The 25,577-nt window shown below is 40.0% G+C and overlaps 1 protein-coding gene and 1 non-coding gene across 3 annotated transcripts in view; both read left to right on the forward strand.

Annotated features, from left to right (window-relative positions):
* The window catches only part of LOC126380682 (tenascin), a 47,348-nt gene that overhangs the window by 197 nt on the left and 21,574 nt on the right, over nucleotides 1-25,577 (forward strand). Inside the window, exon 1 of one of the 2 annotated variants that reach the window (XM_050030248.1) lies at nucleotides 17,442-17,642. The exons of the other annotated variant lie outside the window; for it this stretch is intronic. The gene's annotated coding sequence lies outside the window, so the exon portion shown is untranslated. Of the gene's footprint in view, nucleotides 1-17,441; nucleotides 17,643-25,577 lie in introns of those variants that run through there. 2 annotated transcript variants of the gene reach the window in all.
* Trnar-ucu (transfer RNA arginine (anticodon UCU)) lies at nucleotides 5,343-5,415 on the forward strand. Its single transcript has one exon. It is a non-coding gene; the product is annotated as a tRNA-Arg (tRNA).

Here is a 25,577-nt window from a genome sequence, read left to right on the forward strand (position 1 = left end):
TTTTTACGTCTGAACGTAATAACTACTGATAGGCCAATTGCGTTACGAATTCAGTTCTAGCATGAAAAATTCTTAAGGAATGATTATTATTCGTAAAGTCTATAACTAGATTAAAGTTTACAGTAATATAATTATAATTTACAGTTGGCTGAAAGTTATATTTTCGACTAACTTTTTTATGCTTACAAGGATACTTAGTTCTTTTAATTTATTTTAAGTTACAACATTTGTGATATAAGATTCTAATAAGAAATCTAAATCATTTATTCAATGTAATTACCTATCATAGATAACTTCAACAAATAAGTTCAATTTAACATTTTTGAGTCTACGGGTGGTATTGTGTTAAACTGATCTCAGCTGAGACTGCCCTCAAGATCATGCTCAAGTCTCTGTTTTTAAGAACTGTCACATTGACATGATCATGAGGGCAGTCTCGAAGCTGAGTTCCTTCAGAATTTAGGAAAAACTCTCCTGGCGTCCAGGCATTGGATTAAGTTTATTTTTTCTTTAGGCTGGGAGCGCTGAGGACTTCCAACCGCGGTAGTCTTTTGAATACACCCATCAAGTTAGACAGCACGATAGAACGAATCTCTAATCGACTTCTGTTTAAGATGGAAGGATGGAATTTTTAATGTGTTTTTCTTCATAGACCAATCAAGCAATGAACTTACTTGAAAAGGTACCTAAGTACTTAATATGTAGGTATGTAAAACACATTAACGCTTGACTTTGTCTACTTACTTCGTTGTGTGTGATTGTCTAATGTCTAACCACAGGTTGCCAAATGTGGAGCGGAGGAAGGTTGACATTGTAATAGCGCAAGGTTATCTCATATTATACTCATTGTGGTCATGTGGTAGGTACTCCAGCTTGCTTCTCTATCTATCAGGGAGCGTCGGTAACACAGTTGGCTCGACCATTATAGACGGCGATGCGGCTCACCACCTATCACGTTGACCTAACTAAAAGCGTGGTGGGGTGTGGGTACTTAGTTCATCTTGCGATGGATATACCTCCGACCCCAAATAGGATATAGCCGTGAGCTTCTTCTTCTTCTATCGTGTGGGTTGTGAGGTGGAATACCAGCCTCATCAACCCTGGTGTCAGGGTTACTATTGAGCCGCCAAAGGCCCCTGACATAACTCATGTAACGACTACTTACTTACATCAGTAAGTTATAACCGGGACCAACGGCTGAACGTGCCTTCCGAAGCACGGATCATCTTACTTTTTGGACAAAAAATAATTTAGAATTTTATTATGATTTGAAATAAGAATTAAAACAAAATCAAAATTTGATTTGAATTTCGAATGTCACCAGAGGAAGGTGTCAACTAATGAGGTTGACACCGTTACAAACTTACAACCCTACTTAAGTCGGTCGAGATGTGGTCAAAGCATTTTATATTCGATTTTCGAATTAGTTATCTTTGAATAAATGATAATATACTTACCTATATTTATTATTTGTGAATAACTAAAACGTTTATTTATTCGTTATTTGAATATTTTTTGCCAATAACCGGACTTTTGAAAGGCTACTTATACTATTGAAACCAAAAAGTACTTAATCAAAGTTGAATATCACGATTCAAATAATTTATTTATTATTTGTGAATAATGAAAACGTTTATTTATTCGTTATTTGAATATTTTTTGGCAAACCCGTCTTTGGTAAGGCTGCTTATGCTATTGAAACATTCAATAATGAGACTCGTTCTAACAAATAGCTTAAATTTTCTGATCGTTTTCAATGCACAAACAGAAGTAGGTTACGAAGTCATACGTGAGTACTGTTCATAAATAAAGTGAAAGTGAACACATTTAGTGTGAAGCAACTAATTGTCTGCCGCAACGTATAGATGCTAACCAATTATCTGATAAAGAACGCTTCATACTTCGAACATTGCAATCTGCGGTACTTAGTATTAATTCTTTTTTTAAATATACATGAGAGCGATTTGAAGCCATGGCAGCCCAGTTGGTAGAACGCAGCCTCTTACTTTGAGGTCGCAGGTTCGAATCCAGCACAGGCCTAAACCAATGATTATCGAGTTTGTTTTAGAATTCTTGGAATTCATGTTTGGATCATAAATGAACTAACACACATTACTACTGCATAAGGTTGAGCGACCAAATGTGGAGCGGAGGCCTCCGTGGTCCAGTGGTTGAGCGTTGGTCTCACGATTCGGAGGCCCCGGGTTCGAATCCCGGTGGGGACATATCACAGAAATCACTTTGTGATCCCTAGTTCGGTTAGGACATTACAGGCTGATCACCTGATTATTGACATTATATTGCTTATGACTGTACTAGGCTTCCCTAAAATAAACCAATGTATGCCCTTCATCTATTTTAGGATAAGCACGTACAAACAAACCTACAAGATCTTTTTCTACAATACATACAATATTGATGTGACTTTTTTTAGATTTTAGCTACGGATGGCATTCACTACATGGCCGGCCTATAAGCGTTGAGAACTGTTAGAGTCACAATTTCACGGGATAAGTAAACAAAATAATCGAAACAACATCTACGGCCCCGTGCCGAGGTTTTCTTACAGCAAAGAAAGTGAAAAAAAGTAAAAAAAGAAGTGTATTTGTATTTGTACAGCTACTTTTCCTCGGCTTTACCTGTCTACAGGTTGAGAGAAGCAGTAGTTTTAAGCGGATGAGACGATCGACAAAATATATTATCTAAAAATTGACGACTCGAAGTGTAACTATGTTACTTAATGAATAGAAATAGTGTCTCTAAATATGGAGTCTTGAGTTTGAGTAAAACCCCGGCCTCCATGGTCCAGTGGTTGAGCGTTCAGCTCACGATCCGAAGGTCCCGGGTTCGAATCCTGGTGGAGACAAATCACTTTGTGATCCCTAGTTTGGTTAGGACATTGCAGGCTGATCACCTGATTGTCCAGAAGTAAGATGATCCGTTCGGAAGGCACATTAAGATCATAAATGAACTAACACACATTACTACTGCATAAGGTTGAGCGACCAAATGTGGAGCGGAGGCCTCCGTGGTCCAGTGGTTGAGCGTTGGTCTCACGATTCGGAGGCCCCGGGTTCGAATCCCGGTGGGGACATATCACAGAAATCACTTTGTGATCCCTAGTTCGGTTAGGACATTACAGGCTGATCACCTGATTGTCCGAAAGTAAGGTGAGGAATTGGTCCCGGTTACTGATGTGAGTAATCGTTATATGAGTCATGTCAGGGGCCTTTGGCGGCTCAATAACCCTGACACCAGGGTTGCTGAGGTTGTCCACTCACAACCCACACGATAGAGGAAGAGAACGGCTAATAGCCGGGACCAACCACCTATCTGGGACGGTCACCTATCACGTGTTTAACAGAAATCTCGGTCATGATTAGTCCAATTTGACATATAGTCGTGAGTAAGAAATGCATTCCCGATCTCGCGAGATCTTGTGTAATTTTTCAGGATCATTCCCGAAGCATAATATGACTAGATCCCATTCGAGATTGACGGGATTGGGCGAATATCCTTGAGTTATCCTTTTTGGTTTGATTATACTGATTTCCAAAGAATTATAATTATTTTTAATTAATTTAATTACTTATTTTTTTTAGTAATATTGAAGAATAAAGGATTTTGTTTTCTTTCAAAAAATATTTTATTTTAATTTACCTCACTGTCATAAACAAGCAGTTTTCATCGTTTTCAGCCATCCTAACTTTACATTTTTTTATGAACTTGACGACGATGTTTTCCGAAGATTTCGAGATCTCTCGAATTTACGATCTCAAGTCGGTATGCGTTCCCTAGTCGTAAGGTTATAAATATGCCAAGAAAAAAAAAGTTTCACATTAAAATAACTAGGTACGTACTTACTTACATAATTAATTAAGAGAAAATTTAATAGTCTTGAGAACTCTATTATGACACATTTCTTACATTCTATCTTCCATTCAAAAGAAACAAAAAAATAAATATAGACTCCCCTTGAACTTGTTACGATTTTTCCCACTGGTCACACAATCAGACGGTTACCTTGGCTATCATTGTCCGGGAAAGTAGTGAATGACATTTGAGGAAAACCTACAATAAGTTTCCATAGATTACGAATCAACAGAAGAGCTTTTAAAATAGAATAGTTATTTTCTTTTTCTTTTTATGTTTCTCCTTTAAGTACCTACATCTTTTTCTAAATATTTTTCTTATTCTTACCCATAACATCATATCATTGGCCTTATACGTCTGTTTCAGACGATTTATGACGTCATTGCCTCGAAGAAATGCACTTTCTTTCATGGCTGTGCAAGCCAATCCTAGAGCGGCAAACTCTACCGCACACCCATAACATAAAGGCCTCCCCTCAATCAATAACACCCACCAGCAGTGGAGCAGCGTAGTGGAATGCATACGAGACGCCTATTTGATTCGCCCGAGTCATTGTTTCTTGCACTCATTCATTTTAAAATTAACAGCTGGCAATCGTCAGTCCCTTTCCTTTTTGGTGGATGAGAAAAGGACAGGTAGCTTTCGTATTAAAATAAATTTCCTAATTTATTCAATGAATGAAATCAGCACCATTGGCCCCGATTGCTGCAGACACCTCCTTTATTACCTAAAATTGTCGTGTGTTCCTTAAATTTTATGCCCCTCGATTACTCGTCCTTTTCCTTTTCGGCGGATAAGAAAACGACAGGTACTAGACCACGGAGGCTGTCAATTGATGGTGTGTACTTGTACATCATCACAATAATGTTATTAGGATTTGGTCTACTTAATACCTGATTGAGGCGGCTAGGTATCACATGACGCGATCGACCCTGCGCCCGCGCGTTGAGGCGTTGTTCGTGCACTGTACAACAAGTCAATACTACCTTGCTGACCGCTTCACCGGGTGAGAGCCCTCAGCGCTCCTCATTTGTCCGGCCAAGTAAAGTCATTTGCGGCAAATCTTCAAAAAGTCTCTTAAAATACTACTAGGTACGGTCACGAGTACTAATAATGTATTTGTATACACATTGAAACCATGTCACATTAACTTTTTTGACAAATTAAACCGTAAGTCTCATTAACTGTCAAATATGATAGTGCGACAGGGTTCTAAAGCGTGTACATGATAGGTATTGCTCATGACTGTATATATTCCTCTAGAAATAAGATCGCTTTCTCTCTTAACAACTGTCAACACAAATGTTACGACCATTATACAATAACATAACAATGCCATAAAACAATTTTCTTTCACCTAGTTCCCAGGCACACTTGTATAAACATACCTTTATAAATATACCATTGTTCGTGTGTGTGCCTCACGCGATTTATAGAACGTGTACTGTAATTTCGCCGCGTCTTACATAGTCCCTGTGGCGCAGAGGATAGCGCGTTGGACTTCTAATCCAAAGGTCGTGGGTTCGATCCCCACCAGGGATGCTGACACTTTTTGGTGTTTTATTTGTATTTTGTGTCAAATAATGTTAATGTAAATTATAAATTTTATTTTTATTTTCTTGGAAACGCGCCATTGTTGTCTTATTATTTTATAAAATATGAGTTTTTCAAAATTACAAAAAAAAGCAATTTTTTTTTTTATTTTTTTTTTTACAAAATGTGAATTTGTTTATTATTAATATAAGTAAGTACCTACTTACTATAGGTAGGTAACAAGACAGATTAGAACGTGATAATACCTAAGTAGGTAAATCGTATTTTAAAACTAATTAACTGCAAACACTTTCCATAAATTAATCAATATTTATACATTTGCGGACTTGAAAAATGTACGCCAATAAAACTGAATTTATTTATTTGCATTATTAACCTACTTACCAACTTTCGCGAGCGAATTCTTTTACATTTCGGGGTTCCGTAAGTCAATAAAAATATTTAGCTCTTCATTTTTTTTATTTCTTTTTAAATTTTTTTGCAAAGAGGAAGAGGACCCCTTCATTGTCATGGAGTAACTAATATAGGTAATTGTTTTAACAACGCCATCTAGTGGCCTATATTTGAACTTTCACATACTAACTATTTACGGTCACGAGCATTAATATGTATACACTTTGGTACCATGTCACATTAACTTTTTTGACAAATCGAACTGTAATTCTCACTAAATGTCAAATATGTTAGTGCGACAGAGTCCTAAAGTGGGTACATTATATTGCTCATGACTGTACTAGGCTTCCCTAAAATAAACCAATGAATGCCCTTCATCTATTTTAGGATAAGCACGTACAAACAAACCTACAAGATTTTTTTCTACAATACATACAATATTGATGTGACTTTTTTTAGATTTTAGCCACGGATGGCATTCACTACATGGCCGGCCTACAAGCGTTGAGAACTGTTAGAGTCACAATTTCACGGGATAAGTAAACAAAATAATCGAAACAACATCTACGGCCCCGTGCCGAGGTTTTTTTACAGCAAAGAAAGTAAAAAAAAGTAAAACAAAAGTAAAAAAAGAAGTGTATTTGTATTTGTACAGCTACTTTTTCTCGGCTTTACCTGTCTACAGGTTGAGAGAAGCAGTAGTTTTAAGCGGATGCGACGTTCGACAAAATAAGTATATATTTATGTAAAAAATTACCATTCGAAGTGTAACTATGTTACATAATGAATAGAGATATTTTTGAGTCTGTGTTTGAGTAAAACCCCGGCCTCCATGGTCCAGTGGTTGAGCGTTCTGCTCACGATCCGGATGTACCGGGTTCGAATCCTGGTGGAGACAAATCACTTTGTGATCCCTAGTTTGGTTAGGACATTGCAGGCTGATCACCTGATTGTCCAGAAGTAAGATGATCCGTTCGGAAGGCACATTAAGCCGTTGGTCCCGGTTACTACTTATTGATGTAACTTAGTTGTTACTTGAGCCACGTCAGGGGCCTTTGGCGGCTCAATAATAACCTTGACACCAGTATAGAAGAGTAAAACCCCGGTTTTATCTTTGACCTACATACTCGGCCACGGAACCACACCCCATACGCAACACGCACTGCACTTGACTTCTTTTTTTAATACAGGTTTTCCAAGCCGGCCGTTTATATCCGTCTGTCGGTCAGTCGGTCGATCGATGCGCTGATTAAAATGTCGGTAAATAATCTGGTTCGCTGTTTTCGGTACTCGTATTAATTAAGGCAGGATTTACACATGTTGTTTTCTCTATTTTTTTGTGATTCGTACTGTCTGTTTAGAATGAAGTCTAGTTAGACAGAAATAAGCAAACTATAACAACAGTGGCAGCCCTAGGGCGGTGCGAGCGGTGCGACTTTTTTTTTTCTTTTTTGACGTGACTTATTGTAGATTTACCGCAGATGGCATGAACTACTTGGCCGGAGATCGGTGAGACCGCACCAGACGCCTTAATGGGGGGGGAATCAACCAAAACAGGTTCACCCTGGCCGCAAACCAACTTCATTGGGTTAGATTGCAGCCACATAAGACTCAGACCGGGTGGCCGTAAAAAATATTTTTAAAAGATTTAAACAGGGAAATTTCAGTGGTCTACTGATCGAAAAATTTTGTATTTTAAAGGGCTGAGGGGTGCCTCTTTGAGGTCTCGCACCACCTAAATATTTTGCTAGGGCTGCCACTGTACAACAAGCTAGTCTATTTAAAAAGAGACTCTGACGGAATAAGCGACTTTCCAGGCCGATACCGAGAAAACTGTTTACTTCTGGGTGAATTCTGGCGGGAAAATTTCTAAAGAAAGTGCAGACAGGGTATCCTGCCTATACTGTTAGGTGTTTATAATTACTTACCAGTTTCTATCTAGGTAAAATACTTAAGACCTAACCTAGCACTACACCTCAGAAACTCTGAAGAAAAATCTCATGTTTATCATGTGCCACTTAACGCGTAAGTGTCAGCGAGATAACGTTCGCGTGTTCGCTCCCTCACACCTTAGCGGTTCACGGCCATCACGAGACTAAAGTAAGACCCAGAGGGGGTGAGATCGGCGCCTGATACGAATTGGTGGGTTAGCTAGCTTTTTTTTGACGTGACTTATTGTTGATTTGCCGCAGACGGCATTAACTACTTGGCCGGACAAAAGGAGAGCGCTGAAGGCTCTCACCCGGTACAACGTTTAAGACAACAGGCCTGAGGGTGCCCAGTTGACCGCGAACCTCGGCTCAGGGCGTCGTCTGAGAGGAAAAATATTTGAAGGAATTAATCTACCCTTGTGGGTCGATAGCTATAAGTGCTGATTGAGGGAAATCGTCGACCACGCCGGCGGGGTCGGTATCGGGGCTTCTAAGCTAGCACACATAGCTGATTTCCTTGTCTATGTATTTATGCTAGTTAGTTCCCACGGTTTTGTTTGTAATTATATGTATATATCTTTAGATTAAATGACTTTTCCAAGTTTTACGATTTTGCTGTATTACGTATTATGATGTAATGAACAATGAATGATATAATATAGAAAGTAACTTACGTCTTTGTTGTTGAGTGAAGACTCCTTCGACGAGCCACGAAGACTCCTGCGTGCCAGTAAGCAGCGAACTGACAACCTGCGCGAAGAAGTCAAGTTTGAATGGAATATAGAAGAAAAGTCGATGCGTGCGCAGCGATAACAGGCATTAACTTAAGAGCCACGCTCTTGTCACCCATTAACTTCCCCACTGCAGGGGTACGCCTTCCCTATGGATGGATAGGGCGATCGTGCCTTAAACCACCACGCGGGCCCAGTGCGGATTGGTGGTTATTAACGACTGCTAATGCAACCGGGACCAACGGCTTAACGTGCCTTCCGAAGCACGGAGGAGCTCGAGATGAACAATTTTTTTTTGTGGTCACCCATCCTATGATCGGCCTTTGCGAAAGTTGTTTAACTTCACAATCGCAGACCGAGCGCGTTTACCGCTGCGCCACCGAGCTTCTCAAGAGTACCTAGTAAATAAAAAAATAAATAAGTGTTTTTTTAATTTTTTGAAAATTTTTGAAGTTGTTTGAAATATCAATGCGGTACTAGGAGTCCTGTCGTCTAGTGCCTAGTCAATAGAATATAGAATCCGTGTCTGAATAGTACTGACAGTCATTGCTGCCCTCTGTCAGGTTCCAGGTTACCTGTGACTTGCATCTTCTGTCCTGCATTGCCGTACCGTTGAAGGCTCTCACCCGGTACAAAATTAATGTTGAGTTATGTAGGTATATAATCTCCCTAGCATTATCGCGATTGTCACAGGGTCCGCTTACCTAATCTGAAGATTTGATAGGTCCGGTATTTTTACAAAAGTGACTGCCGGTCCGACCTTCCAACCCGCGACGGGAAAACCAGCCCAATTCATATCTCCGAAAATGCATTTCGCGGGAATGCGGGTTTCCTCACGATGTTTTTCTTCACCGCTGAGCACGTGATACTTAGTAATTTATGATCCAAACATGAATTCGAAAATAAATTCGACAATCATTGGTTTAGGCCTGTGTTGGATTCGAACCTACGACCCCAAAGTGAGAGGCAAGCGTTCTACCAACTGGGCTACCACGCTTTATGTAGTTATGTTATAATAGGAGAATTAAACTTGCAAATCAGTTTTTATTTGAGTCATAATCGTACATAATACCTACTGGCTGGCTATTTAAGTTGAATCACAGTTCAAGGTAACTAGTACAAAGCTAGTAAACAATAATAGACTACATAATCACATTTAACCTTCATTCAAACTGATTTTTGTTTTTATAACACTAACCTGTACTTATACGTGTTTGTGCTTTGTGCTACTCTGGGCGCCATCCCACTTGCGTCAGACAGAGTACTGCGGGGCGGAAGGTAAGAGGAAAACCACTGCCCTATTTTTGCCTAAAAAAGTAGCATGGAAAATGCTGCACCGACAAGAGCGTGGCTCTTAAATTGATGATGATGAACCTGTGCTTAGAGAAACTCACAAAGAGAAAATTTAAATTCTCTTGTCAAGTCGGGAGTCTTCTGCGAAATTCTTTCAATTATGTTTATAAAAGTACTCAAAAAAAAGCCAAATGGGCCTGTTGGGAGAACGCGTGATTTACATCGTAGTCACAGGTTCAAATCCTGGCTCCGGCTCTAAACCAATGAAATCGACTTTATGAGTATGACATGTTTGGATCATAGATATATATGACGATATGACGAGACGATGAAATATGACAGGTTTTAGGTTTACGCGGTTATTATCATAATTAAAACACAGCGTTTAAATCAGGGATATAAGACTCCCGATATTTCGACACTGTTGCAAGTGCCATGATCACGGGATGACCGATGAGATTGGAGTGGAGTAGGTAGATCCATAATTTTCTACGGGCAGACATATCAGATTAGATTTGTACATTAGATTTAGATAAAAGGTTTTAATTATGATATGGTTTCGATAATTCCACCCGGTTATTGACAGTAGGCTCGCCCCCTATTACAGTGGGACTTTATTTATTTTATTTATTTATTTATTTAGGTACACATACAGCAACACATTATGAAACTTTTATAGACTGCATTATAAATAGAAAGACTTGATATAATGCTTGCCAATTACATGCGTACAGCGTACACAGCATTCACCGTAAATGAAAACAAACAAACTATATGAATGCTAAACTATATAAATTATAAACTATAAATATATCATCATCAGCCGTACGACGCCCACTGCTGGGCATAGGCCTCCCCCAATGTTTTAACATTGTTTTATATTATTGGAATTGTTTTATGTTTGTTTCTAGAATTAGTGAAAAAAATCACAGTTTTACGTTCTATTTTATTTAGTAATAACATTGTCCACATTGTTAGTAAAGTCTATATTGTTCTTTATATTATTTATGAAGGTCATTATCTTTCCTACCATTTGTAAGAATTACACACTACAAGTAAATTGCGGTTGTATTATTTTTTCATTTTTTATGAACAATTTTAACAAAATATAAATGTAAGTACTGTTTAACACTTATAACGACAACCAAAGTGATTTAGCACTTTATTTTTGTGGCATAGAGGAGAATCGTTAAAAATATCGATGTCTGTCTGTTTAAAAAAGGACTTAAAACATAGCTGGCGATGGGTGTGTGTAATACAATAGACCTCTGCCTACCCCATTGGGGATACAGGCGTGATGCTATGTTATGTAAAAAAACTACCTCACAAGTACAAACAAAAATGGAACTTACGCCATTCTACGTTGCCATGTGCGTCGTATCTTAAGGTCTATTGGTTTGACCTTCGCAGTGGGTCAGTTAAACTGTTGCAACCAATTTGTACGTCAAATCGCCAATTCGCTAGCAAGGGGCTTCTTTAAGCACTTCAATTGGATTTAAATAACTCTCAACATTTTTGTTACAGCATTGTTATACTGAATTTTGTCCACACAGTTTTCTATAATCTCTTTGTATCGCATAAGCTCCGAAACTGCTCAATGGATTTTATTCTTCTATCGTGTTGATTGTGAGGTGGAAGACCAACCTCATCAACCCTGGTGTCAAGGTTATTATTGAGCCGCCAAAGGCCCCTGACGTGACTCAAGTAACGACTACGTACTTACATCAGTAAGTAACCGGGACCAACTTCTTAACGTGCCTTCCAAAGCAGATCATCTTACTTCTGGACAGTCAGATGATCAGCCTGCAATGTCCTAACCAAACTGGGGATCACAAAGTAATTTGTCCCCACCGTGGTCAGACAACCTGACGTCAGAATGTCTGGCCACTTTCTTTACATGTTTTTTCACTGTTTGTTGAGGTACTACCTGGATAATTTAATGTAGGTTAAGCCGTTGGTCCTGCTTACTACTTACTGATGTAAGTACAGGGGCCTTTGGCGGCTCAATAGTAACACTGACACCAGGGTTGATGATCTTGGTACTTCACTACACAACCCACACGATAGAAGAAGAAGATTTCATGTGGGTACCAAATAGTATCAAAAAGGTATTGAACTTTGATAGTTTCCATACATAAAATTTTGCACTTGGTTCAACTTATAAGTATTGAAATAGCTTCGTTGCCAAAGCATCGCCAAGTGAGTTAATCTGCCATACATTTCAATATGAATTGTTTGGCGACAGTCGCCGGCGACGTTGCCTTGGCCTAGGGTTACCATCTCTGTTCCGGGCGCAAGAATAGGGCTACGGTACCCCCTGCCTGTCGTAAAAGGCGACTTAAAGGGGACACTGGAGACCGTGAGTGGTAAGGGCGGGGGCCTGAGCCGCTCTTCATACGGTCTCCGGGATGGACGGCAATGCGATATGGCCTCGCATCGCCGTAAAACTGGGATGGCGTAGGGGTGGGGATCTACCCCGGGACGCGCTTTAGTGAAAGCAAGTGCGAGGGGAGCACCGGTGCGTTCGACAGAGATCCCGGAGCTCCCCGACATGCACCGCAGAGGGCCATCGGAGGGGTTTTAGTCGGTAGGAGTCCGACATAAGCTCGTCGCTCCCCCGGGTGGCGAGGTATCCATGAGGATTTCCCCTTCGTTACAAAAAAAAAGGGTTACCATCTCTAAAATTTGGAAAACAGGACAAGACGCGTGAAAATCCCGGATTTTAGAGTCCGAAAGCCGGACATTTCAACAAGATCTTTTAAACATATTCAATGTAATAAAAAACAGTTGAAAATGTCATAAATCACCTTTTTTATTCATTCATTATTTTAACAAAACAAACCATATTACAATTTGTTACAAATTGTTTATATAAATCAGCTTTTTTAATTCTTGAAATAAGAAAACAAAACCTTATTTTTAAATAAGGTTTAGTTTAAACAAAAACATATAAATATACTTGGTTGTGAATATACTTGGTTCGTCGGTTGATCGTGGTGTGCGTGCGAGCATAGTGCGTGTCTCGGGGGCGATTTTTTAAAACCCGGTCTGCAAATGAAACCTTCCCCGGACACTCCCCGGATGCCCTCTTAATTAGGAAAAATCCGGGGAAACCCGGACGGATGGCAACCCTACCTTGGCCATGAGTTTTGGAAAACATCTTAACAATAAGCTGGCTCTATTATTTTTCTCAAAAGGAAAATATCATAATGACGCAATACGATAACTATTTGCACAACAAGGAAAATATGACGTCAAGGCTAAAGTATTGTTTGTCATTCTGATTTGTTTTTCCGATAGATACCTTGGTATACTCTTGAGATCCATATCCAATGAGTTTTGGACATGATGAAGGATTTTTCATTGAGTTTTCCTTTATCCTTTGTAATTGCAGATTGAAGGCTCTATGTGCCGGTGGGAATATATCACAAAAATAGTCTATAGTTATGTCTACATGTCTCCTTATCACGTAGGTCAGCTGGAAGAAATCTCTTTCTTAGAGATAAGCTTACCTGTACTGTCTGTTTTCTTTGTGTGTTTCTTTCTGTGTTCTATTGTGTACAAATAATAAAAAATCACTTTGTGATCCCTAGTTTGGTTTGGACATAACAGGCTGATCACCTGATTGTCCGAAAGTAAGATGACCCGTGCTTCGGAAGGTACGTTAAGCCGTTGGTCCCGGTTACTACTTGCTGATGTAAGTGAGTAATAGTTAGTGGGCCATGTTAGGGGGCTTTGGTGGCTCAATAATAACCCTGACTCCAGTTTCCTTTTCGGCGGATAAGAAAATGACAGGTATAACTTAAAATAAAAGATACTATTATATGGTGAGTACTGGAATCAGCACCATCGGTGCAAGTCCAGTTCCGGTGCTCGTCATTTGAGAAGCAAGCTGGTGAATCAAGATCACAGCATCTTCCCTTCACTTCAAACTTCGGAAAGGAGCTCGGTGGCGCAGCGGTTAACGCGCTCGGTCTGCGATTGTTGAACTTAAGCAACTTTCGCAAAGGCCGGTCATAGGATGGGTGACCACAAAATAAAATATTTCATCTCGAGCTCCTCCGTGCGTCGGAAGGCACGGTAAGCCGTTGGTCCCGGCTGCATTAGCAGTCGTTAATAACCATCAATCCGCACTGGTGGTTCAAGCACCGATCTCCCTATCCATCCATAGGGAAGGCCCGTGCCCCAGCAGTGGGGACGTTAATGGGCTGATGATGATGTACTGTAATCAGCACCATTGGTGCAAGTCCGGTACCTGTGCTCCTCATTTGTGAATCACAAGACCACAGCGAATTCCCTTCGCTTCAACCTTCACGAAATAGTTTTAACTTGCGAGTTCGTCCCAAGCGCATAACAACTTATATAATATCTTAACCTTGTAACTCACATAGTTATAAATAACAAACAGTTCTAAGTTGCTCGTAGATTGGACGGTCCAAGGTTGAGCGTTCCGCCGAGAGCGCACACGCATCCTGCTTTCAAATGTACCAGTATCAATACATAGGCTTCTAAATGTACATACATACATAAACTCACGCGTATTTCGCATCGTGGTGAGCTATAGAGCAGTGGTTCCGAACCTGGGGGTAATTAACCTGATGCTAGAGATTCTAGGGGGGTAACATGGGATGGCACGAAATAGTATTATAACTCTTGTTACATTAAAAACAAAAGCCAGAAACCCTAAATGTAATCATTTAAAAAATCGGTTTTTTTTTACCGTGGAAACCGAAATCCACGCGGACGAAGTCGCGGGCGGTCGCTAGTTTATAACAAATGCGTAACCTCGTTATAAACACAAGCAACTAGTCTTCTTCTTCTATCGTGTGGGTTGTGAGGTGGAGTACCTCACCAACCCTGGTGTCAGAGTTACTATTGAACCGCCAAAGGCCCCTGACATGGCTCACGTAACGACTACTTACTTAAATCAGTAAGTACTAACCGGGACCAACGGCTTAACGTAAACAACAAGCAACTAGTAATATACGTACACAAATAACTGGACAAGTTTAACGATGGGACAGATGACATTCTAAGATCACCGGAAACCACCGGACCGGATGACCGGACGAGAAAACCCAAGGCTAGCTAAGGTTGCAAGAAATGGAGACCGGTGAAGGAAACCATTACTCACAGACGGTTAGGGCCTTATTTCACTTGTACACTAACAAAGAAACCATCATTCATTCAAAGGAACTATCATGTTTCATTGTGTACAAATAAATAAATAAATAAATAAATAAAGAATAAGGAATAATACTACGTATAGAACGGCAACTCTCCGCTCCCCACCAGCGGCTGAGATAGGATTACCTCACCCTCCCCCCTCCCCCTCGGTCTTTAGTCTTCAATCGTATGACGTCAGACGTCACACACACAGATGCGCGTGTACGATAGCGTTAATGTGTGGTGTCTGTGTAAAACGAGGTGTTTTGTATGAAGTGTCCGGGGTGTGTGGTGTGTGGGTGTGATTGTATAAACGCTACCACACCTGGGGCCCTAGCCAAGTAACAATGGCCTGTCACGTAACATGACATAATATGACGTGTGCTGTCAACTTAATTCTGTCAGGTTATTGGCCAGTATAATATAAACAGCCTATATACGTCCCACTACTGGGCACAGGCCTTTTCTCAATCAACCGGAGGAGGTATGGAGCATACTCGACCACGCTGCTCCAGTGCGGGTTGTTGGAGGTGTTTTTACGGATAATAGCCGGGACCAACGGCTTAACGTGCCCTCCGAAGCACGGAATCATCTTACTTTTTCGGACAATCAGGTGATTCAAGTCTGAGAAGTCCTTACCAAACAAAGGACAGTCTCACAAAGTGATTTCGACAATGTCCCCATCGGGAATCGAACCCGGACCTCCAGATCGTGCGCCTAACGCTCTAACCAACGCGGCTGTTAAAACGATTGTTATTTTCCGCCTAAAATTGACGTGTGTTCCATAAAAATGCCTCTCCTGTCCCTTTCCTTTTCCGCAGGTAAGAAAATGGCAGGTTTATAAAACTAAAAAATAATTTATCTAGTGTGTACTGGAATCAGCACCAAAGTTACTAATATCTTATCGTGTGGGTTGTGAGGTGGAGTACCAACCTCATCAACCCTGGTGTCAGGGTTACTATTGAGCCGCCAAAGGCCCCTGACATGGCTCATGTAACGACTACTTAATTACATTATCTTACTCATCATGCCCTGAGGAGCTCGGTGGCGCAGCGGTAAACGCGCTCGGTCTGCGATTGTTGCAGTTAAGCAACTTTCGCAAAGGCCGGTCATAGGATGGGTGACCACAAAAAAAAAGTTTTCATCTCGAGCTCCTCCGTGCTTCGGAAAGCACGTTAAGCCGTTGGTCCCGGCTGCATTAGCAGTCGTTAATAACCATCAATCCGCACTAGGCCCGCGTGATGGTTTAAAGCCCGATCTCCCTATCCGTCGATAGGGAAGGCCCGTGCCCCAGCAGTGGGGACGTTAATGGGTTGATGATGATGACTCATCATGCTACCAATAATATTCATGTGCAATGAGGCATACTCATATCTGGGAAGCTCCAAAACCTTCTTCACCGCAAGATATGGCCCTTAGAGACAGGTTAGAGAAAAAATATATAAGTAAGTACATACCTAAAGTCACGCCTGTAATCCTTATCGGAATGAGCAGCTACAAGTTATCAGCAAGATAACCCGCAACCACTCCTGTAGAAAAGAAAAAAAATGAATGAAATATATGATAACAACTTCTGCGTAAATCTGAGTCAATTAATTAATTCAGGAATTTCATTCTGGTCTAGAGTTTTAAGCATTCTAATTTTATAATTTTATTTTAAGTTATTCCTGGCATTTTCTTATCCGCTGAAAAAGAAAGGGACGTAATCGACAGGCAGAAATATTATTCAAACACACGTCAATATTAGGCAGAAATTTAAAAAACCCTTCCAAAATTTTATATTGGCCAATAACCCGATATGTTTAAGTTGACAGCACACGTCAAACGGGTTGCATAATGAGCATGTGCCTACAGATAGTCTAGCTGGAGAAATGCAGATTATACATAACCTATTTCCCACCGGGGTAAGCAGAGACTATAGAATTCCATTTGCTACGATCCTGACACACTTCTAAATGCAGATTACAACAAAAACCATACGCAAAAATAATGCCACATTATCATCTCCTTATCACGTTATCCCGTTTTCACAGGGTCCGCTTACCTAACCTGAAAATTTCACAGGTCCAATATTTTACAGAAGCCTGTCTGACCTTAAAACCCGCGAAGGGAAAACCAGCCCAATACAGGTTAGGTTAGACATGCATTTTTTGAGTAAGTATATGGGTTTCCTCACGAAGTTTTTCTTCCCCGCTGAGCACGTGATAATCATTTATGACCATGCTGGATTCGAACCTGTGACCTTACAGTGTGAGTCAAGCGTTCTTTCCACTAGGCTAACCACGGCTCTTCGTAAACCTAACGTACATTAGTCAAACATAATAGGCTATCTCACTACCTACTATCTCACTGGCTACCGGCAACCAAGTGATATCATTCTAATCGCGAATAGGTTATCTATATCGCGAATTAAACGTATTTACATTTACAACAAATAGGTAGATATAATCCACACGTCATTTCCACAACCGGAAAGCTATCGACAGCATACTCCACTCATTCAGTTCAGTGCAGTATTGACTGCCGCCGTGACCAGTCGTGCCAAATGTTTGGATAACCTGCGACCAAATGTGACTTGACGTGACGAGAAGGCACCAGTCACATTATGACTGTGACTAAAGTTGTGATAGCGATGTGATAGTGATAAAAGTGATACGTGTATAAAATTTTGTGATATTATTTTATGTTTATTAAGTTTGTGGTGAGTTTATGTTTTGTACGTTTTAAACTGTTATTATATATGATAGAAAACCTGGTATAAAGACAGATACCTATAGATAGATATACTTAAAATACATACAGAAACTCAAGTCCGTAGTTCCTAATGGGATGGGCAGCGCCACAATAAGTCTCAAGGCAAGCATGCACCTTGTTGTTGTTAAGATTACTATACTAGATCTTATCTAGTACGGGTAACATGTATATAATTATGTATTCTTCTATCGTGTGGGTTGTGAGGTGGATTACTAACCCCATCAACCTTGGTAGGGTTACTATTGAACCGCCAAAGGCCCCTGAAATTGCATATAACGACTAACACATATCAGTAAGTAGCAACCTTTACCGCCGCCTTTGACGGCTCAATAATAACCCTGACCCCATGGTTGCTGAGGTTGGTAATCCACCCCACAACCCACACAATAGAAGAAGTAAGTAGCAACCGGGACCAACCGCCTATCGTGCCTTTCTAAGCACGGATCATCTTACTTTCGGACAATAAGATGATCAGCCTATGATGTCCTAACCAAATTAGGTCACAAAGTGATTTTTGTAATATGTGCCCACCGGGATTCGAACCCGGGACCTCCGGATCGTGAGCCGAACGCTTAAAAACTAAACCGCGGAGGCCATTATCTTTATTATTATGTTGTATTTAGGTACAATAAGCAACAGGCAAAAATACAATCATGTAACGTGAGTTGTTTTTTTATGGAAAGATATGTAGGTACCTATAGTGTGCGATGACTCATCAAAATATTGACTTGAGTAGGTATAACTACACTTAAGTATTGATATTTTTAGGTACACTATGATAAGTATAAGACATGTTTTTATATCGCGGTTTTCTTCGCCGCAATTTTATAAACAAATTGAAGAGGCCAGGGAGTATCCAATTGTAAATAATCCGTTTATTTTTTATTTTATTTTTATGTTTATTGAGAAAACCAACAGCATTATAAAAACATATTTAACAACACTTATTATCTAAACTTAAGCTATTTATAGGTTTCCCTAGAGTTCTGGAACATCGTTATACATTTTTAAAAGCGAAGCTAAACGAAAGAGGCCAGAAAATTATTTTTTGAAAAGAAAGTATCAGTAAAAATAAAAGTATCAGTAAAAATAAAAATATGAAACATCTTAGCATGGTTTAAGGCTAGTACCCAAAAATGATAATAATAAGATTGGGAGTAGTGTGTGTCCGAGTGTAAGTGTGTGTATGTCTGTGTGTGTGTGTGTGTGTGTGTGTGTGTGTGTGTGTGCGTGTGTGTGTGTGTGTGTGTGTGTGTGTGTGTGTGTGTGTGTGTGTGCGTGCGTGTGTGTGTGTGTGTGTGTGTGTGTGTGTGTGCGTGTGTGTGTGTGTGTGTGAGTGTGTGAGTGTGTGTGTATGTGTGTGCGTTTGCATGTGTGTGTGAAGAAGTGTATGTGTGAATGTGGTGTTTATATATTTATTGTATTACACAATTACATAATTAATGTGATTCCCCCTAGCAGTAGCAGCATTTTAGCCGTTAATATAACAATTAATAAAGCAAAAGAAAAACGCGTACGAAGTCACGGGCAGCAGCTAGTTGAAAGTTTTAAGGATATGTGCTTTTTGTAAACGGGCTTAGAGAGAGAAAAAATGTCAAGGTCAGAAAACAAGTGGTTGTAATCATTGCAGATGCGGCGAACAGGGTTGTTTTTAGCATAGTTACTACCGTACCTCCTACATGCAAAGAGACTCTCCCTGGTGTGCCTAGTCCGACGTTTGGGGGTGCTTATTTGTATCAAAAATTTTAAGTTTAAATAGAAAGGTAAAATCACTCCATAGTATTAAAACAAAGTCGCTTTTTCTCTCTCTATATCCCTATGTACGCTTAAATCTTTAAAACTACGCAACGGATTTTGATGCGGTTTTTTTAATAGATAGAGTGATTCAAGAGGAAGGTTTTTATGTATAATAACATCCATTAAATAGTGGAGAAATACTGTTATTTTTGAGGGTTTTAATGTGGTGTCGTAAATAATTTCATTTTTTCCTCAGCATTGCACCCGAGCGAAACCGGAGCAGGTCGATGGTGTATAACAAAAATGCAAACTTTTTAATCTATTTTAATTATAATGAGGAACTTTTCAGGCAACGTTCTCCGAAATAAAATATAGATGGCGCTGTACAGATTTAACAAGATAATTACATATTTTCTCATTACTCGGGTAGGTAAATAGTTATTATTAATGTATAAAAATCATTGGTGCTTGATATTTGGATCAGATTATGTATAGAATTATGCTGCTACCTCTGGAGTCTGCTCCGAGGGTGGGGACTTAGGTTTCATCATTCATCGTCATCACCTTTTATCATTTCATTAACATCATCAAGAAAAAAATACAAAGACATGGCTGTATGGGCATAGGTCCCTTTGCCTTGCCCTTCGGGGAAAACCAAAACAAAAAAACAGTCGGCGGACCCTAAGAATATTTAGGCCCAATAAGATAGATATACCTAAATAACATTTTGTTAATGTTTTATTTCATTAATTAAGTTTGTAAAGTTTATGGTTCTAATAAACATGATGGGGGTAAGTAATCCACATTATTATCGAAGTTATTTCATTAAGTTTGTTAACCGTACACTCGAAGGACACCTGATGACTTTTTTTTTAATTTTTTGGCCTGGTCTAGAGATGAGTAGTGATGACCAGAGTTTACATAAAAATTTATAAAAATAGAGAAATACAACTAATTAAGACGAAATATCGAAATGGTTTTAGAATTAGCGTAACTTTTTTTCCCTTACATACAGAATTATAAAAGGTGGGAACTAAAGTTTTCAAATTTAGAACAAGATTTATTTTTATATTTTCTACATTCGTGTCGACCTTAGTTATCATGGCAAGTACATCAATTACCTACCTAATTATGTCCTTGAAAAGCACAGGAATAAGTACTTTAAAAGTATGTACTCCTGAGCTATACGTGATTAAGTATACCTTTGCGAGATTTCATTCCGTTGGGCAGCATAATATGAATAGCATTTGACAAATACACTTTTGCAATATAATAATATAATTATTATTTATTCACTGTTCGTGAAAGACCTGCTTTCTTCGAGCGATAGTATATATAATATATTATAAGTGCTAAATTAAATCCACTTTTGAACTGCGTTCAATAAAATCGACATTTGTCACGCAAATATCATATTTCATACCCAATGTAGCGCGAGTTTAGAAAGTCAACTTATTTTTAAGAAACTTGCAAATCGCGTATCAGATTCCGTAGCGAATATTCTGGAATATTTCTAGGGTTCCGTGTATGAAATATTCGTTGGATTTTCATGTAGTACATAATAGCATAACATTGTAACATAACAGCGGTGAAGGAAAACATTTTAAAAACATCTAAAATATTTATTCTTCAAAATTGGCTTACATATTTAGCGCTTTTTGAATATCCAAAATTAAATTACGTATTATGTAACTGGCTGTAAAACTATTATCACATCGGAAGCTGTATCGCTGAAGAAAAGACGTGGCACGAAAACCTCCCAGCACAGGGCCCTACTCCTACTGTTTCATGTGTTCCTTTATTTTTTTAAGTCCAGTTTGTATTACATATAAACTGTATTCCAATTGAAGACGGGGGAAGGAAAGTGAAAAATAAACAGAGTCTATGTGACTTTATCACAGAAACAGTGTTTTATGAGCTCCCCTGGCAGAAGCAGGCCTGTCCACATACGCAGCACTCGATCACGAGTTGACGCGAAAGCCAGCCATCGCTCCTTTGCACATCGCGAGGAAACCCACATTCCCGAGAAATGCATTTTCGATATGTGACCTAATCTGTATTGGGCTGGTTTTCCCTTCCCGGGTTGGAAGGTCAGACAGGCGGTCGCTTCTGTAAAAAACCGGTCCTGTCAAAAACTGGATTGAAAGAGGATACCTAAAAGAGAGCTGCTGACTGCATGCTCGATACCGACCCCGCCGGCGTGGTCGACGATTTCCCTCAATATTCAATATTATTTGCTCATTCAGCGCTTATCGCTATCGACCCGCTAGGGTCGATTAATTCTTTTAAATATTCTTCCTCTCAGACGGCGCCCTGAGCCGAGGTTCGCGCCCAACTGGGCACCCTCAGGCCTGTTGTCTTGAATTTTGTACCGGGTGTGAGACCTCAGCGCTCCCCATTTGTCCGGCCAAGTACTTAATTAATGCCATCCGCAGCAAATCTACAATAAGTCACGTCAAAAAAAAAGCTGACTGCATTACGTCATTACTAATTTAAGAGCCACGCTCTTGTCGGTGTAGCATTCTTCATTCTTGTCTATCAAAGACCAATTCCTTCAATTCCTTATAAGACACGTTCGCCTGCATTACGTACGGATCTCTAAACGGTTAGTTGATCTCAGACTTGACGAATCGATGTAAATATACTTACTTAGTTGTTAAACTTAGATCTGCGTGAAAACGATTTTATGATAAAAAAATATTATTTTGCTCGATTCTTAGATTTTGAGGGCACTGTTTCATAAACCAATTTCTAGGTTAAACATCTTGAACTGTAACGAATCAAGCTGCTACTGTAAGTGGTTTAGCTTGAAAAGATTCTTACTCAACTAGATAAAGTATCCGTTATTCAATCCGCACTGGGCCCGCCCGATGGTTTAAGGCTCGATCTCCCTAACCATCCATAGGAAAGGCCCATGCCCAAGCAGTGGGGACGTTAATGGGCTGATGATGATGACATTAAGTAACTAAGTTTAACTTACTTGGCCGTAAACATGGGGAGCGCTGAGGTCTCTCACCCTGTACAAAATTTTTGATAACAGGCATAGAAGAATGGATACTACTACATATAGAACGGCAACTCTTTGGCAGCCAGCGGCTGAGCTAGGTTTACGTGAAGGGTCTTACTTTAGTCTTCAATAGTATGGCGTCAGACGTCACACACACAGATGCGCGTGTACGATAACGTCAATGTGTAGTTTCCTGTGTAAAACGAGGCCTTTTGTATGAAGTATCCAGGGTGTGCAACAGGTGAGAATGTGGTCAAATATCCTTGCTTATAATATCCTTGCCTATAAAAATCCTTGCTTAGGTACACAATGGCCCTGATTCCTGTAAACACCTCCTAATTTTATTTTAAGTTATACCCGTCATTTTCTTATCCGCCGAAAACGATAGAGATAGATGATTGACAGCTGTTAATTTTAGGAAGAAAGAGTAAATGATTGAATAACTCGGGCGAAAAAAATAGGCATATTGCTGGTATGCAACACGTTTGACGTGTGCTGCCAACTTAACTCTGTTGGGTTATTGACAAATGTAAATTGTTAGAGGATTGTTTTAGATTTCTGCTTCAAATTGACGGGTGTTCCATAAATTTTACACCTATTATGATTGACAACTGTTAATTTTAAAGTGAATGAATAACCCTGGCGAATAAAATAAGCATGTCGCTGGTGTGAAACCTGTTTAACGTGTGCTGTCAACCTAATTCTGTCGGGATATTGGCCAATATACAAAACTTGACGTGTGTTCCATACATTTTCTTTCCTTTCCGGTGGATAAGAAAATGACAGGTTTAAGGTAAAATACAATTAGATGGTGTTTACAGGATCAAGATCTGCACCATAGGACCAGCACCATTGTTTAAAAATAAAAAAACCCTATTGCAATCTCCGTCTAGTTCGCGCCATATAACACCGGATCGCGAACAAAGGGTCAGCGCACACCCGCGGTAAGGGTCGCTGCTCACTAGCGGGAACCAGATAGCACTAACCAACAATGCCATTGTCGGTATTTAGCTAGCGGAACATGTGATTAGGTTACCGTATTGGTGAAAAGAACAATATAGGTACTAACCAGATTGTATCAAAAACATTTTTTTTTTTTGTGGCGAAAAACTTGTTATAGTCATCGTTTGGAACGAAACAAGCTCAGAATGATGACAGTGCTTGTCACCAGAATCCGTGTGCTATGTCATCATCATCATCATCATCAGCCCATTAACGTCCCCACTGCTGGGGCACGGGCCTTCCCTATGGATGGATAGGGAGATCGGGCCTTAAACCATCACGCGGGCCCAGTGCGGATTGATGGTTATTAACGACTGCTAATGCAGTCGGGACCAACGGCTTAAACGGCGTGCTATGTAAAGCTCGATAAACCCTTGGTTGCTTGGCCTACTATTTACTCAAATTCCAAAAATATCCTTATCAAGTTAGTAATAGATACATTTCCATTTACTTCCTACATTCAATATACAAAACATAAACAGATGACTCACATGCGTAATATAATACCCGCAGAATAATACCACGTATAGAACGGCACCTATCCGCCCCCCACCAGCAACTGAGCTATGTTTACCTCACCTCCTCGATCTTACTTCTGAAAGAAAAAGCCTCTTTGCCAGTTATCCTGCGACGCGGCTATATGTGCGTTTACCTTTATAGTACACACAGGTGAGAACTTTTTACCTACACTACCACACCTATTAAGCAATAACAGAACAAAACCAGAAAATTCGATTACGCAAGTAACAAATCCATAAACAGTTCAAACAATTCTTACGCAAAGGCTTGGAAGCGACAAAAAAACTGTATCACGATAGTTCGTGATTATTGCGTGCGCGCCGATACCGAGCCTACACGAGCTACGACAAAAAACAATAAATTCCTCACCTTATCCCCTACAAAATAAAGTTCAAATTGCCAATGAATATTTTTGATGTTGCGTCTAACCGAGGGGACAAAAAAAGTGATGTTATTGTCGGAAAGTAATTATTGTCACGTGTTTTGTATAAAAAATGTCAGGGCAAATTAACCGGAAAAGGTTAAACTGGTTAGTTTAGGTACCTACGGTATTTTTGGGAATATCAAACTTGTTTATAAAAACCTTTGTAATGTACATCCGTCCGACTATCGCTCGGCTTTCGTAAGTCGTAACTCTCTCTTCTTCTTATCGTGTGGATTGTGAGTTGGAATACCAGCCTCATCAACCCTGGTGTCAGGATTACTATTGAGTCGCCAAAGGCCCCTGACATGACTCATGTAACTACTACTTACTTAGGGCCTGTCCACATCACCACGGCACGACGTCGTCGCCGTGGAACGGTGCGGTGCCGTGGCGCGGCACGTTGCCGTAACGTGGGATTTTACGTTGCCGTACCGTAAAAATGTACCTCACGACACCGCAAAGTTACACGTTGCCGTGCCTTGTAAACTTTCGGTACATTCTTCACCAAATAAATAACAGTCTCGTTGTAGATATGGACCGCACAAAACGTATTCTGCTTCTGTTGTGTGTGTAACTTTGCGGTGTCGTGAGGTACATTTTTACGGTACGGCAACGTAAATTCCCACGTTACGGCAACGTGCCGCGCCACGGCACCGCACCGTTCCACGGCGACGACGTCGTGCCGTGGTGATGTGGACAGGCCCTTACATCAGGAAGTAGTAATCGGGACCAACGGCTTAACGTGCCTTCTGAAGCACGGATCATCTTACTTTCGGACAATCAGGTAATCAGATAATGTCTTAACCAAAATAGGGATTACAAAGTAATGTTTGTGACATTTCCCCACCGGGATTCGAACCTAGGACTTCCGGATCGTGAGCCTAACGCTCAACCACTGGACCACGGCGGCCGTTACGTTCATACTCATAATTTCCTCGTTATTTTAAGTCCCCTCTGTGGAAAGAAAACAATGAAGAATTATTATCCCAAAGACCCTAAAAAGGGGGCGTTAAGTCAAACATGTAATGGCTCCACTTATTCATGCCCAGTTTAACCTAAATCACATCGTGTAAACGCAACTTAAATACGTTTTTTAAAATAATATCATATTTGAAGTATTTGAAGATATTGTAGGAGGTATTTTAAAGATGGATATGATGAACCGCAAAAACAAAAACATCATAGAAGGAAAG

This window comes from Pectinophora gossypiella, chromosome 3 (genome assembly GCF_024362695.1).
Source record: "Pectinophora gossypiella chromosome 3, ilPecGoss1.1, whole genome shotgun sequence".
Lineage (NCBI taxonomy): Eukaryota > Metazoa > Arthropoda > Insecta > Lepidoptera > Gelechiidae > Pectinophora > Pectinophora gossypiella.